This window comes from Xiphophorus maculatus, chromosome 6, assembly GCF_002775205.1.
Source record: "Xiphophorus maculatus strain JP 163 A chromosome 6, X_maculatus-5.0-male, whole genome shotgun sequence".
NCBI lineage: Eukaryota > Metazoa > Chordata > Actinopteri > Cyprinodontiformes > Poeciliidae > Xiphophorus > Xiphophorus maculatus.
In genome coordinates this window covers 9736325-9747797 of record NC_036448.1, presented here as the reverse complement: position 1 = coordinate 9747797, position 11473 = coordinate 9736325, and the positions used below count along the sequence as shown (strand labels likewise).

Sequence of the window (11473 nt, the reverse complement as noted above, 5' to 3'; positions counted from 1 at the left end):
GTTGTGGAGTCTCAATGTCTGGGATCATGAGCGCCCCCTGCCATGAGGCAAGAGAACTGCCTGCCTCACCTCCAATCTGTTCTCTGCCGTTTCTGATCGCTCATCAGCACACAAATCACGTTACACACACAGTTGGTGACAAAAAACACTGTACATTATATACATAAGCTAAATTATGGAAAATCAGTTCATATATTAAATGTTTTTTAACCATTTTATTGGCGACGTACAGACAGGAGGAGCATGCTCCCATAGAATGGCAGCCAGTGCAGTTAGCGAGAGGTTGATCAATCCCAGGTGAGGCTCAGCTCACTGCTGCCTCACCGGCTTCATTGCCAAGCATTTGAAAGGCAAAATGCGAAAATTCAGCGATTTTGAAGAGAAAAGAATCAGAATTGGTTAAGCTAGATGAAAAATAGGTACTTTATAGTACAAACCACATGACACTGAAACATCCAAAATCCTTCCATTTTAATGAAGTGTACATCTTTGAGTGGAATTTAGTACTCTATGTTAGTACAATTTATTTAGATTCCTAAAAACTTTAACTGAAATAATGAATCTCAAGACATCTAAACAAAATTATGCAAAAAGCACATCTGCTTTTCCCAGGACGCACAGCAATTAGCCACTGCAGTGAAAACATCTGAAACGTAAAGTGGATTAATTTTCAGACATATTACAATAAACAGATTACACTAGTACATTCTGTTCTTAGAACAAAAGACAAAACTGTCCAACTACAAAATATTGTGTTGTATTTGACTCGTTTACCCAAAAATCTGATCAAAGTTTCTTCTAAAATTAAGTTTATCCCCAGTTCATGTCAATATAGGTAAGATTATCAAATTGCTTCTGAAGAAAAAACAGGGGGTCTAACCGTACTGCTAGCAAGGCTTATGTAATGTATTGGCCAGTGTTTTGGTCATAAGGGCTCATCAGTCTTTTTCTTCCCTCAGACACTTATAGTGTGATCCATGTTGCATTTCCGCTATTCACTCATTTTAAATTCTTTCAATCACTCATGAACTCAGAGAATTTGCCTTCATTCTTCAACCATCCAGCAACCCTCTCTCTATTTTATGTTTTAATTTACTTTTTTCCCCTCTTTTACATCCCCTAGTTCAACTCTCTCTTTCCATTTAACACATCTTTAGTAATCATTTCCAGTGTCATTAGGCAGGAGGAATTTGTCTGTCTATTTTCCACCCTTTCCTTGACGTTTATGACTATGTTCAAAATTTATGGTCAATTTTACCCACTCAAAATCTATCAGATAAAGAGCCAGGGGTGTTATTTTCCCTAATGGGCGACAACCCGGCCTTGAAATCTTAATATCGGTGCTGAGTAAATGATTCATGCCATTTTCAAGCGGAGATGGCAGCTAAGTGACTGGCTGGCAGAAGTCTGGTGGTTGCCTTGAAATTCTCTAAAAAAAATCAGTAGACTGAACAGATCGTAATGGGATTTTAGAATCCCCAAAAGCCAAATAAACAACAAAGTTTCCTACACGACATTGAATATTTCCTTGTCATTTTGAAATATATAATTCAATGGCCAGAACCATACTTGTTTAGTGTAAATAAGGAGACACCACCACAGGGTCCAAACTATTCATGACACTTTAGAATTGAAAACATTGGTTGGCAATATCTTACGTGGCTAGAACAGTTGTGTTTTCTTCAACAGATGAAACTAGAATGGTGGATAAATATGAAAGCAAGACTTGCCACAACATGTCAAACAAAGTTCTGAGATAATCTTAAATTGTAGATTAAATGGTAATGGAGAGCACTCCACCGCCAGTTGCTGTGCACTGCTGGTAAACTGGGTGAAAAATAGATCCCACGTTTGTCCAGTGATCACAAGAAAGATAGATTGGATGGAAACACTTTATTTGAAGGGGTGTGCATAAGACTGACATGACACCGCCATAAACATGACATAACAGCTGTCATTAACATGAAGGAATTTTCATGAATGTTCACGACGTCATGAAGTGTCATTCGGTAAATAAAGACACTTTTAATGCAAAGTTGACCATTTTAATTGACTTTTAATGAAAGTATTAATGCAACTTTGCATTAAAAGTATCATTTACCCAATGAGGCAAAGTTGACACTTAATTCACTTTTCATGCAAAGTTGCATTAAAAGTGTCAGTATTTACACTTCATGAAAACTTCGTCTTCATAACAGGTGTAACAGATGAAACTAAAATGGTGGATAAATATGAAAGCAAGACTTGCCACAACATGTTAAACAAAGTTCTGAGATAATCTTAAATTGCAAATATAAATTGATAATTCATCCTTTAAAAGGAAAAAAAAACCATAGTACAAATGCTACTGGAAAACCCATGACTTTGATTTTTTTTATGTTTTATTGTTGAATGTAGACTTGAAATAGATATTGAGCAAATATTCATGATGGATTATTGTACTGCTATTTTAATAATTTATTCAGTGTTTTTCATCTTACTTTTGTCAAATTCTTGTGTATTTCAAGGCCATTTGAAAATGGGCGGCTTTAAGCAAAACGTTTCATGCAACTAGAACTGAACTGTTCATAATTTGAGTTCAAATCAAGTCAGGGTGCCTCAGAGGTTTTTGGACATGTCATGGTATAAGAGGAAATGCTTGGAGATGACAAATACACTCCATATAATATGCTCTTCTACTAAAAAAAGTATTTAAATTCTACAAAGATACTAGATTGATAATGTTACTGGAACCCATGCTACACTCTTTCCAACAGTGATCAATAATCACTCACATCAGCAGGCATCTGCCAGTTACCATCTTGCAATGGAAAATTGTATTCTAGATTGCATGTGTTGCATTTCAACGCAAACTGGCTTTACTAGTTTAATCTTTAACACACTCAGCTCTCACCTGAAATCAGATGTCCTGACTTTAAATTTTTTTTTTTACCATAAATGTAAACAAGCTCTAACCATTGTCAAACTGTCTCTATGATAGCTGGAATCAGAAGTGATGGTTTGACATTTCTTTTCCCAGCTAACACAATTGTGTCTCAGACATCTTGTTTGCTATTGTCGTGGTGTACTCATCTGTCAGTCACATCTCACTGAAGAGTCTTTCATTAAGTCCCTGATGATTTCTTGCAACAGCAACTTCAATAATTATAATGCTTCCGATGTGCTTTTAATTCGATTGCACAGACAAAATGACGGTGGTGTTGGGATGTCTTCAGGCAAATGTGGCAAAAACTCTATCTCTTTCTATTTTATTCTGCTGAGCTGCCAGCTGGGGGACGCGAAGTGGAAAACAGAGGGTCCAGAGCTGTCGACAAAGCTGCAATCTCCATCACTTCAAGGTGTCTGTAACGCATTAAAAGCTCTACCCATCATACATGACTGACACTGCTGCTCACATAACAGTTAACAGTGAGATTTTTATGTTTTTTTTCCCCCCCAAAAATTCGTTAGATCCTCTTTATTTGAAACGGAGCTTTAAGTAGTTTTTGAGGCATGTTTAATTACACGTGAGTGAATTGGTTTATCTCCTAGAACAGTGGCTCAGTATATTAACATAGACGGCAGTTATGAGGTATTTTGACTTTTATTTTTTGTGAATTAGTCAGACGGCCACCAAAATAATCGCTTTCAATGGAAATTGAGGGAGGTGCATAGTGTGATTTCAAAAGAACAGACTTTGCTACACAAAACAAAAGCTTTATGTAAGTGTTTCCCACCAAATTGCCATTGTCATACACAAACAGCAACAAGAAAGTTGGCCTTTTTCTTGTTGCCCACATATCTAGGATTCTGTCAGAGATCGGATTGAAAGGAGTGGTAAAAGAAAAAAATCAGTTTCAGAGACTATTATGATATGCTCTAACTACATTTGCTTCTTAATCTAGTAAAGCATTTTGTTTTAAGATTAGAGAAAATTCATCTTATGTAAATAGTTGAAAATCCTTTAAAAGGACAAGAGGACTCAGTCATGTCCTTATACTAACATTTAATAAATTTAGAAGTAACCAAATGCTGAACTACTGTATTCATCATCAGCAGATTAATTACAATTTGAACTGTTTTTAAAGATTTGCATGCAATCTTTCAGAACTTTACAAATCCTATGTTATTGTTGCTGTTGTATGCCAGCTTTTAAAAGTCAAGATTTCTGACTCAGTAATTGCCAAATACTTCCTCCCACTCTGTGGGAGGTATTATAATAAGTGCAATATTGACATTTTTGAAACACCACAAGTTTAGCTATGTAATAATAAAATTTGACTTGTGAGAGAAGTTTGCAGCCTGTGCTGCCTTTTAAACTGACCTGATTTGCACTTCGCTCAGTCAGTAGATCAAAAGTTGATCTAAATTTCACATTTTTAGAACATAATACTCCAAATGGAAATTTGCTGACTAAAATAACATACACATGGAGATAGTGGTGGAAGGCAGTGGAAAGGAATTTTTATTTTATTTTATTTTTTTCAGCACAGCATGCAGTGCACACATCACACAACCTTGACTGTGCAGTATCATTTGAAATAGATTAGTCTATTTTCACAGTTTACCTAAAACACATTTTTTTATGTTAGAAATTAAAGACAAAATGAAATGTTCATACATCTACCCTTGCATATTTAGAAACAGAACGCTGGTAATTCGACTACCAGAAAAGTGCTGGATTAAACGGTAATGGAGAGCACTCCACCGCCAGTTGCTGTGCACTGCTGGTAAACTGGGTGAAAAATAGATCCCACGTTTGTCCAGTGATCACAAGAAAGATAGATTGGATGGAAACACTTTATTTGAAGGGGTGTGCATAAGACTGACATGACACCACCATAAACATGACATAACAGCTGTCATTAACATGAAGGAATTTTCATGAATGTTCACGACGTCATGAAGTGTCATTCGGTAAATAAAGACACTTTTAATGCAAAGTTGACCATTTTAATTGACTTTTAATGAAAGTATTAATGCAACTTTGCATTAAAAGTATCATTTACCCAATGAGGCAAAGTTGACACTTAATTCACTTTTCATGCAAAGTTGCATGAAAAGTGTCAGTATTTACACTTCATGAAAACTTCGTCTTCATAACAGGTGTTACGTCACGTTTATGACGGTGTCATGTTAGTCTCATGCACACCCTGTCAAATCAAGAGGTATTTTAGAAACTCCAGTCTATCCAGTCTGATTAGTGTTTTACTGGTTGCAAAAAACAAATTACTTTGAATGGGAAGCTGAAACATTGCCACTTATCCATAGTAAGAAAGTTTGTCCCAAAACCCCTTCAAAACTTATGCTAAATTTACCTGTGGTTATCTCTATGCATCAGAAAAAACATTAATTTAACTGTTATAATTGTAGTAATTGGCATATTATGTCATTTCAGCTGTAGCACAAACGACTGTTGGGTGTTAAGCTGTAGGATTAGGTTAAGGACTTGCTTTTTCTTGATATTGTGGTATTTTTAGAGAAGGAGAAGCATCTTGCACAGGTTCATGCCACCTCCTGACAGACAAAAGTGTGAATACATTTCAAAGCTCACACAAGACCTCTGGTTTAATATTAATTTCACAGAAAAACGTATTAACTACTGGAAACGTTATTTAATGTTTTTTTTTAAATGAAATTTTAATAAAGCATGAAATATTCAGATTAGCTTAACTGTTATATGTATATATTAATTATTAAACTTTTTTGATAACGATTACTTTTAACCAGAAATATATTGCTGTGTTAGACTTTCATCCCCTCTTTCTTAGGAAGCAGGAAAAAATATGACCTGTCCCTGCTGATGTTCTGCCATGTCAGTCCCATTCAAAAGCTCTCATTCAAAGACTTTACCTGAAGCACTAAGCTCCAACTTTCTGTGGAATACAAATGAAACAAATGACAGACCAATTCGCTCCCTGTCAGGCACTGCTGCAGGGGAAGTTTACCTTGCCCACTTGAAAAATAGTCACTCTGTGCCACAAAAAAAAAAGCCCCTAAATAGAACCACCCTTTGCACTAACACTGCATCAACTGAATGAAACTGAAGTGTGTTTGAGTAAAGCACACAAATCCTAAAATATGTGACAGATCCACTCTCAAGATCGCAAACCTATCGTCTAAGTGAGAAATGGGATTCATTTCAGTTTGTGAAACCAATATATGTGCAGGCACAAAACACGGGAAATAATGCCACCAGGGTGTTTGTTAGTGGACCCCTGTGGGTGATCCTAACTTGGAAAAAAAAGCTCTTTAGTGCTATACCTTCAGCCCTCGGTAAGTTGTAAAGAAGATCAATCTGAACTCGGAGCACAACTTTCCTTTTTGTTTAAAGCAGCAGCAAGGTATAAGACCAGAAAGATTTCTGAGTCGGAAGGACAGTAAAAACAGCTGCCATCGATCTGTAGCAACTTATCTTTACAGGAAAAAGAGATTCTTTATTTCATTTGTATTTTAAATGTTGCAACGCCCAGAATAAAAAGGCACTCCTGGCACTGCTTTATGTAAGCAGAAAGAATTTAAGAAAATAATCTTTCTGTAGCTTTATTTAAAAATCTTGTAGGTTATGAGGCTGACAATGAAGGTTAGCGAGAGTAGTGATGAGTGACTTGATCATTTACAAAATGTGGTAAATTTCTTTATGTCTAGAACCTTGTATAAATCTGCAAACAAGACAAAGTAGAAAAGAGCAGTTTATTTTAAGTGAGATATTTATCCGCTTTGCACAAATGGCTCCCTTTGGCACGAGAGACCACATAAAACAGAAGAGCTCATTTAAGCAGAAAATGTGTTCACTTGACATGATTTTGAAATTCTGGCCACCTTTGCCAACTAATGGAAGTGCAGTGACAAATGCCTGCTTAAAAGTTGGTAGATTTTCAAAGTGCTATGTGCCAGTCTGTGTGTAAGGCATAATTAAATGTGACTCACTAAATGTCAGCTGATGCTATGAGATGGCTGATTAGCCTGTCAGTTTGAGCAGCATTTTATTTTTTCTGCTTGCTACTTGTCCTTGCTACAGGAAATAAAAGCCTCTAAAACAACATAGACTGTAAAGATAAGACAATTTGGGATTGAGAGGATCTAAAATAGCATGGTAAAATTAACAAGTGACTTTAAGGACATTTAAAGGATATGTATAGGTAGGCCTGTCGCGATAAACAATAAATCAATTAATCAAACAATAAATTAAAACTATTGACCCCATTTTAATTATCAGCTTTATTGTTTCTCCCGGCCCTTTTCTCTTTCTAATGATGATGGATGAAAAAAGGCTCAACTCCGGTGCTCTCCACTAACTCCTCCCTTCCTCATTTCCTTAGTGTAAAGCCCAGCGCACACTACACGATCTTAGAGCTGTCAGCCGATTGTCGGCCCATTTTCAAAACCTGACAGACCACACATTACCCGACAGAAATCCTAGGTATAACGGTTCGATCGGGTTCGCTCCTGCCATGTGGTGTCCAACAATGGGAACAAAATAATGGCTACAAGTTCTGTGCTGCTTTGACAGCATTTTTCTTTAATAGTTTATAGATATTGTGTTAATGCCATTGTAAGTTGTTTGTAATTGCAATAAGTGCGAAGGCTTTTATTTTGAAGAATTACTGTGTTGTCTGCCACGGATTTCCTGTTTGGTAATTTCCGGTTTTCTCCGTGAGCTGCAGCAAGCATGGCTGAATGTGTTGTGTCTTCAGCATTTAATCCTGTGCCATCCGCGAGAAATTAAGGCGAAGCAATGCTGTAAGTGTTATTTTCTGATAACATACATGTTGTGTAAGATGTATCAGATATTATTTTACGAAGATGTTAATGTTTAGTTATGGTGGCGGATATTCTTGTTTAACCATTCATAGTGGATTGCATATAACTGCAGAGTTTATGTATGTACTGTAAGTTTCTTCGGACACATAACTAAGTTTGTATTGTTTGTTCTGTTTACAGTTTTCACCCAGCTTATGATACGTGGAAGTCGACAGTAAATGTTCAATCTTGCTACACGTCTCCCTCTCATCAATTTGCTGTGGTTTACCTTGGTGTTTAGTCGGAGTTGTTACACTTTTGATGAGAACACTACAGTGAAAAAGCAAGATTCAAGGTTTCAAGTGGAAAATGGCATCCAGCAGCAGGTCATCTTTGTCCTCCAGTACGAAGACGTCAAAATCTTCAGCCAGTGTAGCTCGTGCTAGAGCCAAAGCAGAAGCTGCCAAAGTAAGAGCCTCATATGCAAGCCATGAAGCTAAACTCAAGCTGGAGAAGGCTGTCAAAGAGGCAGAAAAAGCTAAAAGAGATGCGCAAAGTCAACTGGAAACTGTACAAATTGACACAGAGCTGGAAATGTTAAAGTTTCAAAAAGAGGCTGCTGCAGCAGCAGCTGAAGCTCAAGTCTTAGAACAGGCTGAGGCAGTTCAGGTTTTGGATGAAACGGGGATGTCTGATTCGGACAAAGTGAAAATTGAACGCACTAGCGAGTATGTTCAGTCTCAAATTGAATTAAAGAATTCAGATCAAGCTTCTCCGCAGCATATTGATTCGCATGCTAAGGACTTTCCAAAAGAGACACACAGTACAAAAACAGAGAAATCTGAAAACGTGGAACCTCGTGAACCAGTGTTTTCATCCAAACCTCAAATAAAATCTTACAGCGAAAAAAACAGCCAGCCTTTTTATCCTAATTATGTCCCATTGGCTGCCAGGCCTAGAGAACCAGTAAACAGGATATTGACGTCTGAGCCGTTAGCAGAGTTTTTGGCCAGACGCGACCTTGTCAGTTCAGGTCTTTACCAATTCGATGATAAGCCTGAAAATTATCGAGCCTGGTACTCTTCGTTTAACAGTGCTGTTAGTGAGGTTCGACTCACAGCAACTCAGGAACTGGACCTTATGACCAAATGGCTTGGAAAAGAGTCAAGTGAACAGGTTAAGCGGCTACGTTCAGTTCATATTGGAGATCCTCAAGCAGCTTTGAACAAAGCATGGGAGAGACTTCGTGAGTGTTATGCTGCTCCAGAGATCATTGAAAGATCTCTGTTTCAAAGACTGGAAAGCTTCCCTAAAATCTCAGCTAAGGATAACGTCAGGTTACGTGACCTTGGGGATTTACTGATGGAAATCCAAGGAGCCAAAGAGGATGGATATCTCACTGGACTTGCATACCTGGATACTTCACGTGGAATCAGCCCAATTATTGAAAAACTTCCGTTTGCACTACAAGAGAAATGGATCTCTGCGGGCTCGTGGTATAAAGAACAAAGCCAAGGTCGCTTCCCTCCCTTTGGCTATTTTTCTGATTTTGTGTGCCATGAAGCAAAGAAGAGAAACGACCCAAGTTTCATGAGTCAAGGAAACGCAGTCACGTTTGTCAAGTCAGAGAGAGGAATGAGTAAGAGTTTTAACTCACACAAACCAGTTTTGGTTTCAAAAACTGACGTCTTAACCAATGATGATCTCAGCAAGACTTGTCCGTTACACAATAAACCACATCCTCTCAGGAAGTGCAGGGTTTTCAGGAATAAATCATTCAGTGACAGAATGGCCTTTCTGAAGGAGAAAGGAATTTGTTTTAAGTGTTGCTCCTCTGTCTCACATTTTGCTCGAGATTGCAAAGCCTTCCTAAAATGTTCTGAGTGCAACAGTGTAAATCATGATACAGTCATGCATCCCGAGCCATCCACGAAGTCAGTTAAAGTTTCTTCATCCCAGCAGGACAATGGCGGGGAGAGTGATGCTCAAGTCAGTGAGGATATCGTTTCAAACAGTTGTACAAAAGTTTGTGGTCCAAGTGCTTTGGGGCGATCATGTTCAAAAATCTGCCTTGCAAAGGTTTATCCCAGTCATTCCAGGCATATGGCAATTAAAACTTATGTCATCTTGGATGACCAGAGTAATCGCTCCTTAGCTAGACCAGAGTTTTTTGAACAATTTAAAGTAGAGAGCAAACCCTTCACATATCACCTTCGAACGTGCTCAGGCATGATTGAAACATCTGGAAAAAGGGCAGAAGGATTTCAGATTGAATCAATGGATGGGAAGGTTCAGATCTCACTCCCGTCACTCATCGAATGTCCAGAGATTCCAAATAACCGATCTGAAATTCCAACACCAAGTGCGGTACAACATCAACCTCATCTCTGTCACATGGCAGATCAAATTCCAGAACTGGATCCAGATGCAGAAATCCTACTTTTGCTTGGAAGGGATGTTTTAAGAGCACACAAGGTCAGGCAGCAGGTTAACGGACCACACAACGCCCCTTTCGCCCAACGTTTGGATTTAGGTTGGGTTGTGATTGGAGAAGTTTGTCTTGGGGATGTACATAAGCCAGTGATAAGCACATACAAGACAAATGTGTTGGAAAGACATCGCCATTCAATTTTTCCACCCTGTACAAGCCTCATTCATGTTAAAGAACGTGATGAAACTCTTAGCAGATTCACCGAGCCAGAAAAGATGCTCGGCAGCCAAGTATTTGTCCAAACAGAGAATGACAACAAGCCTGGTCCATCTCTGGAAGATACAGTGTTCCTACATATAATGGACAAGAACGTTTACAAAGACGAAAGCAACAACTGGGTTGCCCCACTCCCATTCAGGGAACCACGACAACGACTACCTAATAATAAAGAGCAGGCAGTCAAACGGTTTGTATCTCTGCAGCGAACTCTTGAACGGAAACCTGAGATGCAGAACCAGTATGTGACCTTTATGGAGAAAATATTCACCAATGGACATGCAGAGTTAGCTCCACCATTGAAAGAAGGAGAAGAGTGTTGGTACCTTCCCACGTTCGGTGTTTATCATCCACAAAAACCCAACAACATCAGGGTGGTTTTTGACTCCAGTGCCCAGTATTTGGGAATCTCCCTCAATGATGTACTTCTCTCAGGCCCTGATCTTAACAATTCTCTTCTTGGTGTACTGTTACGTTTTAGGAAGGAAAAGATTGCAATAATAACGGACATCCAACAAATGTTTTATTGTTTCCAAGTGCGTGAAGAACACCGCAATTTTCTGCGTTTCTTATGGCACAAAGACAATGACGTCAACAAGGAAGTAGTGGAGTATAGAATGAAGGTCCACGTTTTTGGCAACAAGCCATCTCCTGCTGTAGCTATATACGGGCTTCGGAGAGCCATCAGAGAGGGAGCGCAGAGGTTCGGTGCTGATACCATCAACTTTGTAGAAAGGCATTTTTATGTGGATGACGGTTTAATGTCAGTACCATCGGAGGCGGTTGCAATTGACCTCCTGCACCGGACGAAAAACTCACTGGTTGAGTCAAACATCCGTCTACACAAGTTTGTGTCGAACAGTCAGTCAGTTACAGAAGCTTTTCCGCCAGAGGACCGTGCTCCAAGGACCAAGGATCTCGATCTTGAACAAGAAGCTACACCCACTCAACGCAGCTTGGGTCTTCTTTGGGAGATTACGACTGACATGTTCACTTTCTCAGCATCTACTACAAGCAAGCCGTTCACTCGTCGGGGAGTTCTCT

The 11473-nt window shown here is 38.7% G+C and overlaps 1 protein-coding gene and 1 long non-coding RNA gene across 2 annotated transcripts in view; one reads left to right on the top strand and one right to left on the bottom strand.

Moving 5' to 3' along the window:
• The window catches only part of brinp2 (BMP/retinoic acid inducible neural specific 2), a 204522-nt gene that overhangs the window by 10804 nt on the left and 182245 nt on the right, over nt 1–11473 (bottom strand). The window lies entirely within an intron of this gene.
• Nucleotides 7625–7974, top strand: LOC111608932. Its single transcript, XR_002752911.1, has 2 exons — nt 7625–7722; nt 7924–7974. It is a non-coding gene; the product is annotated as an uncharacterized LOC111608932 (long non-coding RNA).